The 21,221-nt window shown below is 48.7% G+C and overlaps 1 protein-coding gene across 1 annotated transcript in view; it reads right to left on the bottom strand.

Annotated features, from left to right (window-relative positions):
* LOC144769386 (hemagglutinin/amebocyte aggregation factor-like) overlaps window positions 1-21,221 on the bottom strand; it is a 133,318-nt gene that overhangs the window by 34,400 nt on the left and 77,697 nt on the right. The window lies entirely within an intron of this gene.

The raw sequence follows: 21,221 nt of genomic DNA, 5'->3' as shown, positions 1-21,221 counted from the left end.
GGCACTTTTTTGAGTTTTTTTATATATATATATATATATATTCACTGAAAAAACCATAGGTTATAGACCATATATAGTTAGGAATTAGCATTTACAAAACCTTGAAAATTCACTGAAAAAACCATAGGTTATAGACCATATATAGTTAGGAATTAGCATTTAAAAAACCTTATTTTACTCACACAAAACCATTGAAATTCCATATATAGTTAGTTGCACTAACTATATATCGCGCACCCGCAATCCACTGCTGATCATGTCACATATTACATCATTCATGACATGGTCAGTGACATCACTGATGACATCACTGATGACATCTCAAATGACATCACTGATGACATCACTGATGACAACATCCAGTGACTGTATTTTTCTGTAAAGTTAAAATATGTCTTGAGTGGATGTATAAGTGTCTGGATGAAGGATTTAGTAGGTGCATGACTGACTGTATGAGTGAGTGATTAAATGTGTCTAACTGAATGCATGGGTTAGTGACTAAACTGTCTTAATTTGTGCATCATTATGTCTGTTGTTCTGTAAACTGCTGCATGTGTTGATCATTAGCTATACGAGAGGCTATATGTGTTATTAATTGGTTGCCCAAGTATTTCTATGGGATATTGAGTTTGTGTGGGGGTGGCTGGAAGGTGTGTGACTCTATGCATAGATGTGTGAGCAGTTTATTCACTAGGTGTATGAGTTCAAGAGTGCATGTGGAAACAGCTACATGGGCAGTTGACTGTGTGCATGAGTGTATTGATGAGTGAATGGATATCTCAATGCTACATGTCATAGTAAGTACATATGTAAAACACAGTACATGTGAGAGTTGGCATATATAAATAACTGTGCATGAGAGCCACTGAATGAGTGAGTGGTTGTATCGATCATTGTGAACTTGTATCAGGGATTGTATAAGAGAGTAAATATGTGTTAGTATATGTTTCAATAAGTAAGGTGTGTTTAACTGTATAGTTGAAGAAATGGAGGTGAGATTGTTTCTTTGCATGACTGACTGGGTGTGTGAGTAACTCCATGGATGAGTGGCAGTGTGTGAGTGTCTGTATACACTGAGTGTATCTAAGGTTATATTAGAGTCTGAAGAGGTTTATCGTATTAGCACAAGAATGATGTCAAATGAGATGTCATCAGTGATGTCATCAGTGATGTCATTTGAGATGTCATCAGTGATGTCATCAGTGATGTCACTGACCATGTCATGAATGATGTAATATGTGACATGATCAGCAGTGGATTGCGGGTGCGCGATATATAGTTAGTGCAACTAACTATATATGGAATTTCAATGGTTTTGTGTGAGTAAAATAAGGTTTTTTAAATGCTAATTCCTAACTATATATGGTCTATAACCTATGGTTTTTTCAGTGAATTTTCAAGGTTTTGTAAATGCTAATTCCTAACTATATATGGTCTATAACCTATGGTTTTTTCAGTGAATTTCAATGGTTTTTTAATAGCAAATATCATAAGCTGTCGAATGTCAAGTACGTGGTAAGTGAAAACATTTTCGTGTTTATGCACACTGATCTGCTTTGAATGGTGCCCCCCCCCTCATTTCTATTAGGAGTACTCTCTCTTTGCAGATAGTGAAAGGTAGTTAACGCAGGCGTTTGCCCCCGTTGTAATCCGTCGTGCCTGCTTCTCTCTCCATTTGATTGATTGTTATCCAAGTATTTACTGTTTTAGAATTAGTTCTCTTTGGTTCATTCTCTATTTACAAACAAACACAGAGTCGCAATACTCTGTTTAGTCTTTGCAGATAACGAAAAATCGTGTAAAAAAAAAGAAAAGGAATCGAGCAAAATCAGTAGGCCACTAATGGGATCTCTTTTTGACCTCGCTAAAATAGAAACATTAGGAACAACCCCTCATGACAAATACAAAACTAGTGAGATGAACTGAACTCCACACAATGATGGCTGCAAAACAGCTCGGCTCCGCCACCCACCCCGCCAAAAATAACGATAAAGAACGGCTGCCATGATTGGTTGCGGAATGACCACGACGGAGCTACGAAATGGTGCTGCTCTCATGCTAACCCCAGCTTCAGTCTGAAACATCCAGAAACACTGTAGACTACCAATTCGATCAGTTCCGGTAGCGCCCCAATGTAACCCGGTAGAGAAGAACTAGCCCTCCCCTCTTTGACTGATGGTTCTTGTTGCCTGTCCCTTCTGTTGCCATTTAACAGAACTATTTAGCCTGCTGAAAGGGGTTGTGTTCCGACCGCTGGTTGGTGGAGACATTTTGACTATATTCTGTACCTGCGTTGTCGCATAATGCGTCATATGACGCGCCGCGTTAGCGCATCCGGAAGTCATCCGGGGCGCGCAGCGCGTAACGTAAGCATAACAAGTCATGTGACTTGTTAATAAAACTTTTCATTGGTTCATTTTACTTTTCTTATTGTAATGATGAAAGGCTTGGTCATATGACCTAAAAATTACGCTTTTCATTACTTCCGAACATTATTTTTTCTTAAATATATGTTATAATGTTCCAGGCTAATGTACTTTCCCGGAAATTTTACAACTGTCCTGCAAGTAAAATATATTCTTTTTTCGAGAAAAAGAGCGTTTCTTCGTCCCATGACGGAGCCGTTGAGCAAAAGAGGGTCGACCTGCTGTCTTAGTCGCCGATACGCCTGAATATGAGATTCTTATCGATCACTTTATGTTGCAGGAATAGAAAACACAACAGCCCTTGACCATTTATCTTTACTGCGTTCCTTCGTATTATACCTTTTACCCTTCATGTAATTGGTCTGCTTTATTTCACTTGCCTTTTAATGATTCTAAAACAGTCACTATTATTAAAAACTTTACCAATGTATATACTACTACCATGTTTTCTTTTAAAAACCTTTATTGTGAAAATGTCATTATACAAATACGAGCCTATAACCACGTGGGCCTGCCACAGAGCAAACTGTAATCGTATATGATGAATAGACATTTACACTGTAGAGGAACGTAACGGGCGGGCCATTAGGTTGCAAGAACTAAGGTGTCTAACAGTTACGGAATCGGTGGACGTACATTTTATAATTAAAATACGACAGGGCCAGTTACAATAAAATTATCTAGATATACATTTGCGGGCAAGTACCATGGGTGACGTTAATTCGAACTTTCAACAGTACAGTAATCAATAACACATCAGAACTTAATATCAATAGGGATGTCGAAATAGTCAATCAATTCTCGTCCCCGCCCGCCATGTACTTCAAAACTGCATACGTATCTCGTGATTTCAAGGTTCTGCAACCAGTACACAACAAGGAGTTACGAGTCCCATTTATTCCGGCGCCATTTTGGGCGAGGACGGGCAGGTCCAGGATATAGTCAAAATGTCTCTACCAACCATCGACTATGATGATGTTCATATGCTGTATTTATTAGAGTAACACTCATCTGTCCACATGAAATTAATTTGCCACAATCTAAACATGTCATTTTAATCTTTCCAAAGTTCTTCTAAATATTTGGGACCGTTTCCCTTGCCTCTGAAGCTCTCAGTGCCACTTCTTTGATGAATGTACTAGCAGGTCAGGGGTTCTCCTCCAAATCTCTCTTTTATGCAGCACTATAATTAATTGGTGCCACCTCTCCATATGACGATGCATGGTATAGTTACCACAACTATATTTTTTTTCGGTTCCTCTGGAGAGTTCATCGTGGCAGATGAAGCGTGTAACGTACCGGGCATTTACCTTTTTTTGCATGTACAGGAAAGGAAAAAAAAATCGAGCGTCCGAGTTCTAAGGTGTCCCAGGGCCATTTTAGTGGACCAGGCCCAAATCCAAAGAACAGGCCGCCATTTTGAGAGTCCTCTTGCAGCCGCCTGTCGCTGTAGCATCAAGAGCAGCCGAAACTCAGCTGAATGGCAACTGAAACGGTAAAGGGGCGCCCCACTACAGCAGACGAGCCTCCACCTAGGAAGGCCCATTCACGCCGGCTCCCCCCCCCTTCGGGCACCCCACGCCGTTATTCGGAGCAGTATTGTAGGATGGCCACACCAGTGCGGCAACTTGCTAGACATCACCTCGGTGGTAACCGAATCTCAACGCCTTGTGGTGTCTTCTATTCAAAAAACATTGTTATGCTGCCTTCGACCTATTCGCCGCAAGTGCGCACACAACTCAACTGCATAGCTTGCTAGACACCACCTCGGTGCCATCCGGATCTTGGAATGTCAGCACCTTTTGGTGTCTTCTCTTCAGAAAATATTGTTGCGCTGCCTTTGGCCCCATTCGCACATCAGTCCGCTACTGACGCCATCTCACAGGCTAATGGGGCGCCCCACGCCGACTTTCAGCATTGTAGAATGACCACACCAGTACAGCAACTTGCTAGACATCACCTCGGTGCCATCCGGATCTCGGCGCCCCACTGCAGATGAAGTGCCTCTCAACTATGAAACCACCACGGTGACATCCGGATCTTGGCGCGTTGTGCTGCCTTCGGCCTATTCGCACATCGGTCCGCTACTGACGCCATCTCACAGGCTAATGGGGCGACCCACGCCGAGTTTCAGCATTGTAGGATGACCACACCAGTACAGCAACTTGCTAGACATCACCTCGGTGCCATCCGAATCTTGGAATCTCAACGCCTAGTGGTATCTTCCATACAAAAAATATTGTTACGCTGCCTTTGGCCCCATTCGCACATCAGTCCGCAACTTACCGCATCTCACAGGCCAACGGGGCGCCCCACGCCGACTTTCAACATTGTAGGAAGGCCACAGAAGTGCGACAACTTACTAGACACCACCTCGGTGCCATCCGGATCTTGGCGCGTTGTGCTGCCTTCGGCCTATTCGCACATCGGTCCGCTACTGACGCCATCTCACAGGCCAACCGGGCGCCCCACGCCGACTTTCAGCATTGTTGGATGGCCACACCAGTGCGGCAACTTACTAGACACCACCTCGGTGCCATCCGGATCTTGGCGCGTTGTGCTGCCTTCGGCCTATTCGCACATCGGTCCGCTACTGACGCAAACTCACAGGCCAACGGGGCGCCCCACGCCGACTTTCAGCATTGTAGGATGGCCACACCAGTGCTGCAACTTGCTGGACACCACCTCGGTGCCATCCGGATCTTGGCGCGTTGTATTGCCTTCGGCCTATTCGCACATCGGTCCGCTACTGACGCCGCCTCACGTGCCAACGTATTTTCTACGCATTTTATACCCTATGCCGCATAACAGGTCATGTGACTTGTTTATAAAACTTTTCATTGGTTCATTTTACTTTTGGTTTCCTAATGATGGAAGGCTTGATCATATGACCTAAAAACAACACTTTTCATTGGATGAAAACTTTTTTTTTTTTCCCAAACGATGAAAGCCCCACCTTGTTTCTGGATGTTTCAGACTAAACTGGCGTCAGCATGAGAGCACCACCATCTCGTAGCTCCGTCGTGGTCATTCCGCGAGCAATCATGGCAGCCGCTCCCCACCAGAAGCCTGCAGGAGTCGGGGCCCCCAAAACTTTTGATGAATTCTCAAGGCGGAGGGGACGCTTTCGAGAATGGGGTCCAAGACCTAGCAGACAAGCGTCCGATTTCCAAGGTGTCCCAGGGCCATTTCAGTGGACCAGGCCCAAAAAGGAAAGAGCCTGCCGCCATTTTGAGAGTCCTGTGACAGCCGCCTATCGCTGCACCGCAAGAGTGGGCGCAACTCAGCTGAATTGCGGCTTTTGACACAGTGGACCAAAAACGGACGGAATGGCAACTGAAACGGTAAAGGGGCACCCCACTACAACAGATGACACTCCACCTGGAGAGGCCCGTTCACGCCGCCTCCCCCGGGGCGCCCCACGCCGTTATTCGGAGCAGCATTGTAGGATACCAAAACCAGTGCGGCAACTTACTGGACATCACCTTGGTGCCATCGTTCTGCTGCCTTGGAACTATTCGCACAACAGTTTGCTACTGATGACCCACCCCCCGCGACGCCCCACGCCGTTATTTGCTGGGTGGCAACTTACTAGACATCACTTTCGTGTCATCTAGATTTCGGCGCGTTCTGCTGCCTTGGAACTATTCGCACAACAGTTTGCTACTGATGACCCACCCCCCGCGACGCCCCACGCCGGAAATCTGGACGTTGTGCTGCGTTGGGACTATTCGCACAGCCGACCGCTACTTCGTTGTTTTTCCCTAAAAATGTTTATATGTTATTACTATTTTTGTTTTCTTGTATATATTTATAAATTATTAAAGTTTTATAATCTTACTACTTTGTCGGAGTGCTATATATTTTTAATGTGACACATAATTGTAAAAACTTTGATGTACAAAGAGTCATCCCTGGAATCTTCCGCTTCACGCTCGGTCCCCTCCCCAATCACAATACAGGATGGTTTTCAGATAATAGCAACGCTTCTGCTGTGACGGATCTCATCGAGTGTGGGCCTTGAACTATTATAACTCCTTTGAAGAGGGGTGATTCTTTACAGCTGTGGCCATAAACTACATCTGCAGGGCTAGCTGATAGCCTAGGACCGGCCTGGACAATCGGACACAGAGGAAAAGAAGTGTCAGAGGGTGCGGTAGTGAATAGGGCGAAAGGGAGGTGTCGGGCGGGCACAGGGTGTGATTCTCAGGGAAGAGCAGCGCAGATGGGGGGAGGTTTATTACCCATGCATAAGACAGAGAGCGGGGGTGACCACTGCCTGGGTGAGATGCTTGCGAGGGTGGGGAGCCATGCTAAGGATCGACAGCGTGCAGAGAGTGGGTCTGGTCAAGGCATCTAAAATGGCTGCCGTGCACGACAAAAGTGTGGCATTTGAAAAAAGACAAGATGGCGCAGACAATGTTTTTCAACACTTCCTGATTTCCTTCGAATCGAACGTTAACAGACGTTGGGGCATATTACCAAAGTTAAGCGATATTTATCCCTAACGATGCATTGCAAAGATTTTTTTACCGTCAGAAATTATCGCAGATAAACCTTGCTATTATCAAGGTTTATCGCAAATACGATAAAAAACGACCGCAATGCATTAATATCGCTGAAAACTCAGCGATATTCATGCATTACCGAGCTAATGCTCTTAGCCATGTTATCCACCTCCCATTGGATAACATGGCTAAGAACTGCTCAGGGCAGGTGCTAGCTTTTGGAGATATTCGCGCTTATCTCGAATATTTCCAAAAGTTGATAATAGGAGATAACGATGTTAGCGACTGTTTCCAGTCGCTAACATCTTGGCATGCCCACTTTGCATGTCATTAGTGATAAATATCACTCACATGCAAAGTGGGGCCCAAGATGGTCGCTATCTCCTACTAGCCGTCGATAACTGGTGTTAGCAACAGCTAGGTAATACAGATATAATTTTATCTCCGCGAAGCGGAGCGCTGTTACAGATATATATCTTGTTTTTGAACGTTAATTTCTCAAAATGCACTGAAGCACATATATTGAGACCTAGCAAAGGCACATCGGGCTACCAGTCCCTAATATTTTACCAAGTTTCATGCAAATCCATTCAGCCGTTCGATTATTATTATTATTATTTTTTTTTGCCCCGCAGGGCCCTTTTAAAACCTCCACATCAAACCTAGGGGGTCAGCGAGGATCTGCTATGCCCCCTTATGGTCATTTGCCCCTTCGCTTTGGCCTCCTCTTGTCTCTCGATCCTACCGAGAGACAAGATGGCGGCCGCTACGTACTGTTTGGAATGTTTACAGACACCGGAGAGCCAATCAGCTTCGCTTCGCAAAGCTCCGTAACGCGAAAAGTACGCGAAGCGGTGCGCTGTTACAGATATATATCTTTTTTTGAACGTTAATTTCTCAAAATCCACTGAAGCACATATATTGAGACCTAGCAAAGGCACATCGGGCTACCAGTCCCTACAATTTTGCCAAGTTTCATGCAAATCCATTCAGCCGTTCGATTATTATTATTATTTTTTTTTTTTGCCCCGCGGGGCCCTTTTAAAACCTCCACATCAAACCTAGGGGGTCAGCGAGGATCTACTATTCCCCCTTATGGTCATTTGCCCCTTCGCTTTGGCCTCCTCTTGTCTCTCGATCCTACCGAGAGACAAGATGGCGGCCGCTACGGACTGTTTGGAATGTTGACAGACGCCGGAGAACCAATCAGCTTCGCTTCACAAAGCTCCGTTGCGCGAAAAGTACGCGTCCTGGAGCGCTGCCCGGTCCGCTGTTACAGATATATATCTTTTTTTAAACGTTAATTTCTCAAAATCCACTGTAGCACATATATTGAGACCTACAAAAGGCACATCGGGCTACCAGTCCCTACAATTTTGCCAAGTTTCGTGCAAATCCATTCAGCCGTTCGGGCTAAAAGTGAGGCCAACCGCCCTATGGAAAACTCAATGTTAAAAACACGTTTTGGGACCCCCCTTTTTTCTCGACCCCCCCTGGACGAACCCCCCCCCCAATTTTCAGGGGCTGCTCAGAAACAAAATGTGCCATTTTCCAGAAAATTTCAGCCAATTCCGTCCACAAACGCCAAAGTTATTAGACATAGAATTTTCAAAAAACCCATAGAGAAAAAATCCTAACTATATATACCTACTGGCGACCGCCAGTAGGTAATATATATATATATATATATATATATATATCACACCAACACTTCCTTCCTCGAGAAAGATCACCACGGACACCTCACATGATTTGGAGCAAGTTTAATCATATAGTCTGCACAGCAACGCGTTTCGACTTAACGTCTTGATCACACTAAAGAAGCTACACAGTGACCACGCTTAAGTATATTGTTGTGAATAAACATCAACAAAGGACTCACACCATAGTGAAAAATACAGAAAATGATAAACAGTGGTTCCGCCATTTTTGCCTAGTCACAGACAGTACAGGTAATAGATATAAACAGTTACTATCATACCTTGCCAATGTTGGTTCGCTTGAAAATACCTATACAATTGCAAACAATAAATAATTGCAAAAGAATATATATGTTACGTCCCATAGGTAAAGTTATATAACGCCCCAGTGGGCACTTGTTATATACATAATGTCCAAGCATGACCAACCAACGGCCCGGAATGTACATATTATTCATTGAGTATTGTTTATTTGTTTATTTTTTTAGGTGGTGGCACGTATTCCTTGTTGAAAGTGGTTTGGACTTTGCCTATACAAGACATTTTCGAACATTATAAATGTATATTATTTGCCCACTGGGGCTATACTTTCCGGGCCGTTGGTTGGTCATGCTTGGACATTATGTATATAACAAGTGCCCACTGGGGCGTTATATAACTTTACCTATGGGACGTAACATATATATTCTTTTGCAATTATTTATTGTTTGCAATTGTATAGGTATTTTCAAGCGAACCAACATTGGCAAGGTATGATAGTAACTGTTTATATCTATTACCTGTACTGTCTGTGACTAGGCAAAAATGGCGGAACCACTGTTTATCATTTTCTTGTATTTTTCACTATGGTGTGAGTCCTTTGTTGATGTTTATTCACAACAATATACTTAAGCGTGGTCACTGTGTAGCTTCTTTAGCGTGATCAAGACGTTAAGTCGAAACGCGTTGCTGTGCAGACTATGTGATTAAACTTGCTGCAAATCATGTGAGGTGTCCGTGGTGATCTTTCTCGAGGAAGGAAGTGTTGGTGTGATAGTTTACAGGGCTTCCGGTGCCCTGATCACGGACCGCCCTATTGACGGCTTCTTCTGTACCGGAGCTGGGTTGCTTATATATATATATATATATATATATATATATATATATATATATATATATATATATATATATATATATATGTATTACCTACTGGCGGTCGCCAGTAGGTAGTTATAGTTAGGATTGATTTCCATGGGGAAATCGCAACATTCTATTTGGAATAACCTTGGCGCCGGTTGAGGAATCAGCCTGAATTTTTCAGCAACTTTGCCTCGCGGCTCTCCGCTCCTTCCTTGAAAGTTTGGGGGGGATTTGTCAAGCGGGGGCCGAGATAATTTCCATAGGGCGGTCTGTCGCACTTTTAGCTCGAACGGCTGAATGGATTTTCACCAAACTTGGCAAAATTGTAGGGACTGGTAGCCCGATGTGCCTTTGCTATGTCTCAAGATATGTGCTCCAGAGGATTTTGAGTAATTTAGGTTCCCAAAAAATTTATATATCTATAGCCGCGCCCCGGTACGCGCACCGGGGAGCGCTCCGGGCGCGCCACGCGACTTGCGCACGGCAAGCTGATTGGTTCTCGGGTGTCTGTAAACATTCGTAACAGTCCGCAGCGGCCGCCATCTTGTGTCTCGGTAGGATTGAGACACAAGAGGTGGCAAAAATCAAAGGGGGAAATGAGCAAAAGGGGGCAGGGTACACCCCCCCTGACCCCTAGGTTTGATGTGGGGGCCATAAAAGGGTCCCGCGGGACAAAAAAAAAAAAGTACTTTTTTTTTTCGATTTTCGGTACGCGCACCGGGGAGCGTACCGGGGAGCGTACTTTGGTGAAAAATAGTGAAAATAATAGTGTAAAATAATCATTTTGGGGGGCGTGGCTTAGCGGGCGATCATGGCGGACGTAGCTGCCTAAGAGCTCCCGCCGGCCCGCCGTTTATCCTGGAATTATCCTGGCCCCTGAACCCCGATAGGTGTACCGTGTCCGAGGTGGTCGTGGCGGAAGACACCGGGAATCGTCCGGTGCCGGAGACAACGCACCGAGACCTTCTGCGGCGGTGGGGCAAGTGAGTGCAGCGAGCGGCCTGGTGCCCGCCGAACGAGCCGGGGCCTCAATTTTGGCACCCCTGACCAGAGGACCTGACCCGGAGCCGACGCTGCCGCTCCCTGGCCGCGTTCCGGGGCTGCCTGCGGTCGGCGGCCCTCAGCGGAGTGCCCTGCCCATCCTTACATTGCCGGCGGTGGGGGCCTGGGCCGGTGGGGGGCCTCGGAGGGGCTGCGGCCTACCTGGCCTTGCCGGAGCCGGGGCCTCGAGTTTGGCGACCCCCGCCTGAGATCATCTACGCTGGTGCTCGGACGCTCTGCTGCTGCGGTCATCGGCACCCTTTGCCTTCCGGGGGCGCGGCGCCCCCCCACCGCTGGCGGGCGCGTCACCCTCCACTGGGACTGGCGGCGGCGCTCCGCTGCCGGTGAGAGCTGCATCCTCCATTCTTGTTCGCTAGCGCTGTGGGGGCTGTTGCGAGGAGCTGTGCCGGAGGGGGACGCCGCAGACATTGAACATTTGACCAGTGCCTCTCCTCCCACGGCTTGGCTGGGCTCTGCGGGTGGTGCGGACGCGGAGAAGGGACCGGAGCGGCAGGGGCGGCCTGGTGGCCCGAGCGCAGCCGGGACCCTGATTTTTGCAGCCTGTGCTGGCCACGAACCGGGGCTGCCTGCTCCTGACGACCTACGGAGGGATCCCCTGCCTTTCCTCACCATATTCGCTGTGGGGCCTGCGACTGGAGGGGGTGTCGGAAGGTCTGCGGCCTACCTGGCCTTGGTGAAGCCGGGACCTCTAGTTTGGTGGTCCCTGCCCGGAGTCACTGGCCCGGATCCATTGCCCTGGTGAGTGGACACAGCGGGGCCCCCCGGGACCGGAGGGGTCAATCAGGTGCCTGGCCCAGATAATTGCCCTATCCTGCTCCTGTGGTACCTGGGGCGGCGGTTGGTGAACTTGTGGCTTGCACTGGAGAGGCCCATATCTGCGCCGCGCCAGGAGTGCCGGTGGGCGCGAAGACGACTTCCTACGCCTTGGCGGGGCGGCATTGCCTGGGGTATACCCGATCTGTGGGCCGGTGGCGAGGGACTCTCGAGCGGCCTGCTGTGTTCGGGACGCCTCGGCCGGGGCCTGGTTGGTGGACTATCGCGAGAAGCGGCCCTGATACAGGTGCGTGTCACTGCTCTGCCGTCTGAGCGGCCGCCATGACGAGGGGCACGGCCGCCGCTAAGACAGGACCCATTGACAAGTTCACTGGCCATGGTGGAGGAGCCGGGGCGGCTGGTGGGGGTCCTCCTGCTGGCCCAGACAACGCGGCGTTGATGTCGGCCATTACACAGTCCCGCGACATGCTGGATGCGAAAATTGGTGCGGTGGGGGCTGATGTGATGCTGCTGCGCCAAGATCTTCGCAATGCAGTCGCCCGCATTACTGAAACTGAGACCAGGGTCACGGCAGTGGAGGGAGATGTTGGTGTCCTTAAGAAGAAGATTGCCGACATGGAACAGATCCAACGGGGCCTGGCGCATCGTGTGGAGGATGCCGAGGGGCGGGCGAGGCGGAACAACCTGCGCTTCGTTGGCTTTCCGGAAGACTGCGAGAATGGGCCTATGGACGCTTTTCTGACCCGGTGGCTGGAGAGCTGGCTACCACCGGACTCCCTGTCGCGATGCTTCATAGTGGAACGTGCCCACCGCGCCCTGACACAGAAACCGCCGGCCGGGGAACGGCCTCGCCCGATCATCGCCAGGCTCCTCAACTTCCACGACAGGGACGTCATTCTCCGGGAAGCGCGGCTGAAGGACACCCTGCTGTATGACAATCATAAAATAATGATATTCCCGGACTATACCAAACTGGTCCACCAACAGAGGCACTCCTTCCTAGATGCCAAGGCCAAGCTGCGTGGCCTGAAAATTCAATACTCGCTGCTCTACCCGGCCCGCCTCCGGGTGATCTTCAACTCCAAGACCCTCTTCTTTGATACGCCGGAGGCCGTCTTCAACTGGACCGATGAGACAGTCAGAATCCGCCCTCACGTCCAACCGGGGCTGCACTCTGGATCGTCGCGTGGCTCGTCTCAGGACAGGAGCAACCCGCCTGGCAAAGGGAAACGTCATCGCAAGTCTCGCTCCCGGCGGAGGTTCCTGTCCCGGGACCCCCTTTTGGGGGACACACAGCCTGATACGGATCAATCTAGTGGAGGCTCCTGATCGCCCGTCATGGGGACTGTCTGCTGGTTGCCTTCTATATGTGACTCTATCTGGCAGAGGCTGAGCGGTGGTCGGTGGGACATACATCGGCTGGTGCAGTATTGACCTCTTCTTGGCAAATGCCGGGGCCGTCATGGTCTGTAACATTCTTGTGGTGCTTTGTTTATGACTCTGCTGTATGTTTGTTGGGGTTCGGGGCGCGTACTTTGGGCTGCCTCCTCCTGTTGGACCTGGGAGGTGGTTCTGGGAGTGCGTCTGATTAGTTCGGGGGGGGACTAGTTGGGATCCATTGGTATGGCTGGCTTTGGGCGCTGTGTTTTGGGCCTGAAGTACCGTATACCGCGACAGATACTTCATTGTTCCTTGAGGTATGGGGGTGGGGGTGGGGGGAGCTGGGGTGTTTGGTTGCTTGTGGGTTGGGTCGGGATTGGAGGGGTAGTGGGGTTTGGGGCTTCGGGGTTTGTGGGGTTTGGGGTTCTGGTTCTGGGGGGGCACGTGGTCTCTGTGTATTTTGCAACTGTGGGGTCTGGGGCATGGGCCGGGGGTCGGGGAGTGTGGGGATGGGAGCATTGTGATCATGGTTGATGTCCCACACTTGGCGCCCAATGGCGCTCTTATGCGTGTTCTTAGCTGGAATGTACGGGGACTATTGGACAACATTAAACGGGGAGCGGTGCTTCGCTGGGCTAAGAGGGACTTGGCAGATGTGCTCCTTCTTCAAGAGACGCACATGCTGGGTACGAAGGCCCTGAGTTTGCAGCGCTTTGGCTTCCATCAAGTGTTCCATGCCGGATTTACCAGGGGCTCCAGGGGTGTGGCCATTCTTATTCATAGACGGCTGGCATATGTACATGAGCGTCAGTGGCTCGACCCCCAGGGACGTTTTGTCTTTATCCAGGGGAAGGTCGGTGTGGAGCCGGTTGTGTTTGGCTGTGTGTATGCCCCCCCCCCCTTGCAATGGGCCTTAGCTGAACGTTTGTTTGCCTTATGGGCTGAGTTCCCCCGCTCCATGGCTGTGATTGGCGGAGACTGGAATGATGTGATGGATGTGGCTTTGGACCGGCAGAGGAGGCCTGGAGTGGCACTTGTGTCTTCCCCTGCACGGTTGGGGGCTATGGTTGATGGTCTGGGCTGGGTGGATGTGTGGAGACATCTGCATGCGGAGCGGCGAGAGTACACCTTTGTCTCGGCTGTTCATGGCTCCCTTTCGCGTTTGGATTGTGTGTTTGTCCCGAGGGCTTTCCTTGACAGGGTGAGGGGGGCAGCGATTCGGCCTCGCGGGCTCTCTGATCATTCCCCTGTGGCAGTACAAATTGACTTGTGCAAAGCACGTTCCCCTTTCAGATGGCGAATGTCCGCGTGGCATCTGCAGCGCCCTGATTATTCCCAACATCTGCGTAGCGCGATCGCCCATTATTGGCAAGACAACCTTACCGGAGGGATGGATGCGGTGACAGTCTGGGAGGCTATGAAACCCACCCTGCGGGGCATAGATATTGCTTGGTGTGCGTCTGCTCGCCGGACTCGGCTGGGAGGCGTTGCTGCGGCCGCAGAGCGGGTGGAGGAGCTCGAGGCTCGGCACAGTGAGGCGCCTGATGATATGGCACTGCGGCTGCTCCTGCAGGCGCAACAGTCCTATTCCTCGATCCTGTTGGACGAGGCTCGTCAGGCGTGGTTGGCCACCCGTAGTAGGGTATACCAGTGGGGCGACAAGTCTTGCACCATGCTCCATAGGCTGTGCCAACAGAACCTACAGCCTCTTACGCTGCCGGGCCTTGTTGATGGTGCAGGAGTGGCGATCACGGATCCGGCAACTCTTGCAACGAGTTTTGCGCGTTACTATGGGCACCAGTATGCCTCTCGGGAGAGTCTCTCCCCTACCATTATCGCGGATTATATTGCGTCGGTTCCCCCATCAGCTGTCTCTGATGAGGTGCGCGAGGCCCTGGACCTTCCCCTGTCGGCTGAGGAGCTGGGTGACGCACTGGGTCAGTTAAATGTAGGCAAGGCACCGGGGCCAAGCGGATTCCCCAGCAAATTTTATAAGAAGTTCCATCTGCAGCTCGGGCCGCACTACTTGCGGGCCCTGGAACAGGCACGAGAGCATGGCCACCTCCCACCGGACTGGCGTCATGCTGAAATAGTGGTGTTTTTGAAGCCAGTTAGGCCCCCTGATCGTCATGACTCCTATCGCCCCATATCCCTCATCAACTTCGAGGCCAAGCTCCTGGCAAAAGCGCTGGCGAACCGCTTACTTCCACACATTTCAGCCCTTGTCCATCCAGATCAGGCGGGTTTTATGCCGCGCAGGGCGACGAGACACAATATACGACGGGCGCAGGCCGCGATACAAGCGATTGAGTCTTCAGGGGACCCGGCGGCGCTCCTGCTGGCTGATATTGATAGTGCCTTCGATTCGGTCAGCTGGACCTTTCTTTTTGCTCTGTTGCCACTGCTGAACCTTGGCCCGATCTTCCTCTCATATGTCAGGCTGCTCTACACTGAGATCACGGCCTCGGTGCGTATCTCGGGGACGGCGTCGGCTCGTTTTCCAGTGTCTAGAGGCACACGTCAGGGGTGTCCGCTCTCCCCTTACCTTTTCGCGCTGGCCATGGAGCCGCTGGCCGCCAGGGTGCGCCGCGATGAGCTCTACCGTGGCTTCGTCTGGGGTGCGGATCATTCAGACCGCATAGCTCTATATGCGGATGATGTGCTATTTTTCATGACTGACCTGCAGCGTACGGGTCCTCGTGTCCTGGAATTGATGCAGGAATTTGGTCGGGCATCGGGGCTCTTCCTTAACCCGCGCAAATCGACCCTGTGGGTGCTGGGGGGTGCGGCAGTGGCCTGCCCTTGGGCTGCATCCCTTCAGGTGGCTGTGGAGGGTGTGAAGTACCTGGGTGTCTTCCTCTCTGCCTCGCCTGCAGTGGCATGGGACCGGAACATCCTGCCGGTATGGGATCGGGTCCAACTGGACGTCAAGACATGGACGCGCATGCCTCTTAATATCTACGGCCGGTCGGCCATCTTCAAGATGGTGGCTTTGCCCCGTCTATTATATCAACTGCAGAATCATCCCTTCCAGGTTGACCCGCAGTGGTTCCGTACTGTTAATTCTGTGCTGAGCCGGTTTCTGTGGGCTGGCGGTGCCGCCAGGGTAGCGCTGCGCACATGCTTCCTCTCTACCTACTGTGGCGGTTTGGCGGCCGCGGATATTTTGTCTTACTATCAGGCCTCCCATCTCCTTGTGCTTAACGAGTGGTGGTATGGGGACCGTAGTGATCCGGCTTATGCCCTTGAGCATTCACTGATGGGTGGCGCCTCCCTTCACACCCTGCTGTACTCGGCTAGGCGAAGGCGACTGCTTCCGCAAGTCACCCAAGTGGTCTTCGCTGTCTGGCGGCGGGCCCTGCACCGGGTGGGCTGGTGGGGTCGGCTTACAGCTGAAACCCCGTTGTGGCGCAATGGCCTGTTGCCGGCACTGGCGTCTCTGTCCGGATTTGACGGCTGGGATGCGATCGGGATCTCGTCCCTAGGTCATGTCCTCTCGGGTACTACCCTAAAGTCCTTTCGGGATCTTAGCTCCGAATTTAGCATGCCCAAGACCCAGTTTTTCCGCTACCTTCAATTTCGCCACGCTCTTACTCCTAGCCTGGTGGGCCTGGAACAACTCCCTGACTTTAGTCCTATTGAGGCTAAACTGTTTATGGGAGACCTAGGTGACAAGAAGGTCTCGCAGATATATTGCTCTCTGGTCACTCACTGTTCCCCTTCCCTTGCGGCGCTGAGGGCCTCTTGGGAGGGTGATGTTGGTCCATTGGATGATGACGACTGGCGTGAGGCCTTGGAATCTCCCCGTGGTGCTGCTATAGCCATCCGCCTTCGCTTCATCCAGTTCAAATACCTCCACCGGGCTTATTATACTAGACACCGCCTATGGCGGGCGCGCCTTGTTGCAACTCCGGAATGCCTGAGGTGTGGTTCTGAAGAGGGCACCCTGTTTCATACGGTATGGTCCTGTGAGAGACTGACTAGATTCTGGGCTGGGGTTTGGGACTGCCTGTCAGAGGTGTTGGGTTGGGACCTACCCCGTACCCCCAGGTTGGGCCTTCTTCATGTTCTGGAGAACGTTGGGGGCAATATTTACAAACGCCATTTGCTGTTGCTGGGGCTGGTGGTGGCAAAGAGAGACCTGGCACAGGCCTGGAAGAGCGAGCGCGCCCCCCCAATCGGGGCTTGGAGGGCGGGCCTGGACTTCCTCATGGGACTAGAGCAGCCTGTTTTTGAAGCCCGGGGATGTCCTCGCAAACACTACAAAATCTGGGTGGGCGGATTACCGGGGCCTGCTCCTTGACCCCCCCGTGGACATTGATGATGCATTACAGCTGGATGTGGATCCCGCACTCTAGGCTGCTGGCCGGCTCCACCTTTGCAGGCTATCTCATGTTGCTGGACTGTGATCACGTGCACTGGGTTAGGGTGGGATAAGGGGTGGGTAGCTGTGGGCGGGGCTGGTTGGTGTTTTTGGGGTTGGGTGGGTGGGGTAGTTCGTTGTCATTCATTGTATAACGCTGGGTTTGATGCTGTGCTAATGATGTGTCTCTTTCTATCTGTCGTTGACAGTCTCCTCCTGACTGTGGAGGGCTGTGTTGAGCTTTGCTTGAACTCATAATAAAAATTGGTTATGAAAAAAAAAAAAAAATCATTTTGAGTGATTACAGGTAGGGTAGCTCTGAAAAGAGCTTTTGGGTTCTGTGGCTGTTTTAGGTACCTACAAGTACGTCCCACACACACCCACACGCACACAACCCCACACCCCCACACCCACACACTCCCCACTCACACCTCACACACGCACACCTCCACCCACACCCAAACACCCCACACCGACACCTTACACATCCACACCCACACCCACACATCCCACACACCCACACATACACCTCACCCCCCAACACACACACACGCATACACAGATACCTCACAGACACACACACACATCCCACACATACACAAAAATCCTACACACCTACACCCAAACACCCCACACACCCACACACACACCTTACACACCCACATCCCCACCCACACCCACATACCCCACACACCTATACACCTCATCCCCCCAGACACACACACACACACATAAACACCTCACAGACACACCCAGCACATCCCCCACACACACCTCCCCCACCCCCACACATGGGGAAAACTCAGTGAAACACTAAAATAATAATTTAAAGTGCTTAGAGGTAGGGTATCTCTGAATAGAGTTGTTGTGTTGTGTGGGTGATTTAAGTACCAACATGTAGGTACCAATGCAGAGTCTTAAATTCAATGTACACCGTTTCCTCTGTAGATAATTTGCCTGTTGTTATAGAAGTTATTGTGGTATATGGAATCCATACCATAGTCTGTCAGGAAAGCAGAAAGAACATGGAGGCAGGAGATGAAAAAGAGATGTCAAATACACATTGGAGATAATATAGTGGGAGAAAGGAAGTATCTATGAGCAAAATTACTATGTAAAACAAAAAAGTTGCACAGTATACTATAAGTCTGACTTTACATTATAATCAATTTGGTACTAGTTTAAGAATTACATATAAAAATGAATAATGTCTCAAACAATTTTAGAATTATTAAATATAAATTTATTTTTGAGATTCATTTTCAAAATTTGATAGAACGTCTAACATTTGACTGTCCGAAATGTCCTCTTTTTGAGTGAACATAACTTCCAACATTTGACTGTCAGAAACGTCCTCATATTGAATTAACAAATCCACAGATTCTACACATTGTAGAAGTTCATGGTCCCGTGATTCATCCATGAATTCCAAGTCATTGGGTTCAATGATTTCTTCATTGTTCATCTCTAGGACAATTTCAAAGGGAACGTTCTGTTCTCCTTCCATTTTTGTGCTGAAATTTGCATAAAAAAAATAAAACAGTAGAAATATGGCACTGTTGGGTTTAAGTTCAGACAGGTAGTTTTGATTTTTTAACAGTGAAGTTAACTTTGGGCAGTGTATGGTAACAGGCAGGAAGTAGAAATATAAAAAAGTGCCTGTGAAGAAACGTAAGTAAATTCATAATTATAGCAGAGAAGCCTAAGTCAATCCATAAATATAACAGAGGAGCCTATCTCTATCTATAACTATAGAAGAGGGACAGTAAATAACTATCAGAAAACGTTTTTACAAATTAACTTAAAGTGCCCCTTACAAATTATCAACTTACTTTACAGAGAGGTGTAGAAGACAAAATGCGAAAATCCTTTCAAGATGTACCTCAAGTAGTTGTAGTCAAAATGGCCGTGTTTCCCTCTCATTTTTCATTTATATTCATGTACATAACCAATCAAATGTCATGAAAAAAAAGTAGAAAATGAAAGTAACATTTTAATTGGTTGTAAATTCTAACACTTCAGATGTTTTTTTGTGAAGTAATTTACCTCAGGGTATTTAGAGAGGTCTACAGGTAAAAGGCTCAATGGAATTCCATCGACTTTGGAAAAATGGTAGGGATTGTTATGTAGTATGAGCTATTCTATATTTGGTGAAAGTGTCTCCAGTGGTTTTTATGTAAATAAACTTTCAACATTTTTTTTAGAGCGTTTCCCGGTGCGCGCCCCGGTACGCGTACCGGCAGCGCTACGGCAGTCCTCCATTTTGTTTTCGGTAGATTTAAGACAGAAAATGGAGGACAAACAACGTTGGGAATGGGTATAAGGGGGCATCATAGCCACTCCTTGACCCTCTATGTTTTGTGAGGGGGTCTTAGGAGGCCCAAATAGGCAAAAAAAACAAAGACATTTTTTCCTTTTTTTTCGCGGGGGGAGCGCCCGGTACGCGCACCGGGAAGCGTACCGGGGAGCGTACTATGGTGAAAAATAGTGAAAAAAGTTTGAAAAAGATAATCATTTGGAGTGATCAGAGATAGGGTAGCCCTGAAAAGGGCTTTTGGGTTCTGTGGCTGATTTAGGTACCTACAAGTAGGTACCAATGCACAGTCTTAAATTCAAGAGGAATATTCTATTCCCCTCATCTGAAAAGTGCACACCATCTCCCCTGTAGATATCTTGCATGTTGTAACGCAAGTTATTATTGTATATTAAACCCATTCCATAGTCTCTCATGTAAGCAGAAACAGATTTATTCACATGTTTCCGTGCTTTCTCAAATTGTGGACAAAATTGATTGGACCACTTCCATTTCTGTCTTTGGCATATATTGGAATATACCAAGGCAGTTTGAGGAAAAAGTGCCATCAATTGATCAAAGGTGTCTTTGAATTTAAAATACATATTTTACTAATTATAACTTATTTTTTCTTCTCTCTTTCACAGATACAAAGTGTTGTAAAAAAAAAAAAAAAGTTACATTTATTATATGGTAAGTATGACTTATAAAAGTGACGTAGTGATATCTCATAGATTTTACAGCGTCACCTCTACGACCCTTTCTTGCGTCAATACGTCCCTTTATACGTAGGTATAATGTGGCGCAGGGGTTTACAAAATGATCCATCTACCTAGATGCGTCACTTTGTAAATATGACTGAATATGGTGGATTTTTAACAGCACTGGTGCGACACATAAAGTGACGCACCAGTGGCGTAAAAGTGACGTATGGCCTCATAAATGAGGCCTTCAGTCTTCTAGTCATGTGTCATATTAAATATATGACGTATTATTTCGCAAGTACTTACAGAAACGTCAGTATTTCAGACGTATCTGTAAGTGCAAAAGTGATGCATTGCTGGAGTGTGTCACAAAAATGATGCAACTCCAGCAATGCATCCTTTCACATGGGGCCAGGCCGCATGTGAAAGGGCCTGCATCAGTCTTACACCTGCTGTGAAACAGGTGCAAGATTTGGACGCAACAGCGTCATACAAGTGACGTAGTGATATCTCACAGATTTTACTGCGTCACCTCTACGACCCTTTCCTGCGTCAATACGTCCATTTTGCATACATTACACATGACATAGGTATAATGTGGTGCAGGGGTTTACAAAGTGACGCATCTACCTAGATGCATCACTTTGTAAATATGACTGAATAAGGTGCATTTTTAACAGCACTGGTGCGTCACAAAAAGTGACGCACGGGTGGCGTAAAAGTGACGCATGGCCTCATAAATGAGGACTTCAGTCTTCTACTCATGCGTCATATTAAATATATGACGTATTATGTCGCAGGTACTTTTAGATACGTCAGTATTTCAGACGTATCTGTAAGCGCAAAAGTGATGCATTGCTGGAGAGTGTCACAAAAATGATGCAACTCCAGC

This window comes from Lissotriton helveticus, chromosome 1_1 (assembly GCF_964261635.1).
Source record: "Lissotriton helveticus chromosome 1_1, aLisHel1.1, whole genome shotgun sequence".
Lineage (NCBI taxonomy): Eukaryota > Metazoa > Chordata > Amphibia > Caudata > Salamandridae > Lissotriton > Lissotriton helveticus.
This window is presented reverse-complemented; position numbering and strand designations above follow the sequence as displayed.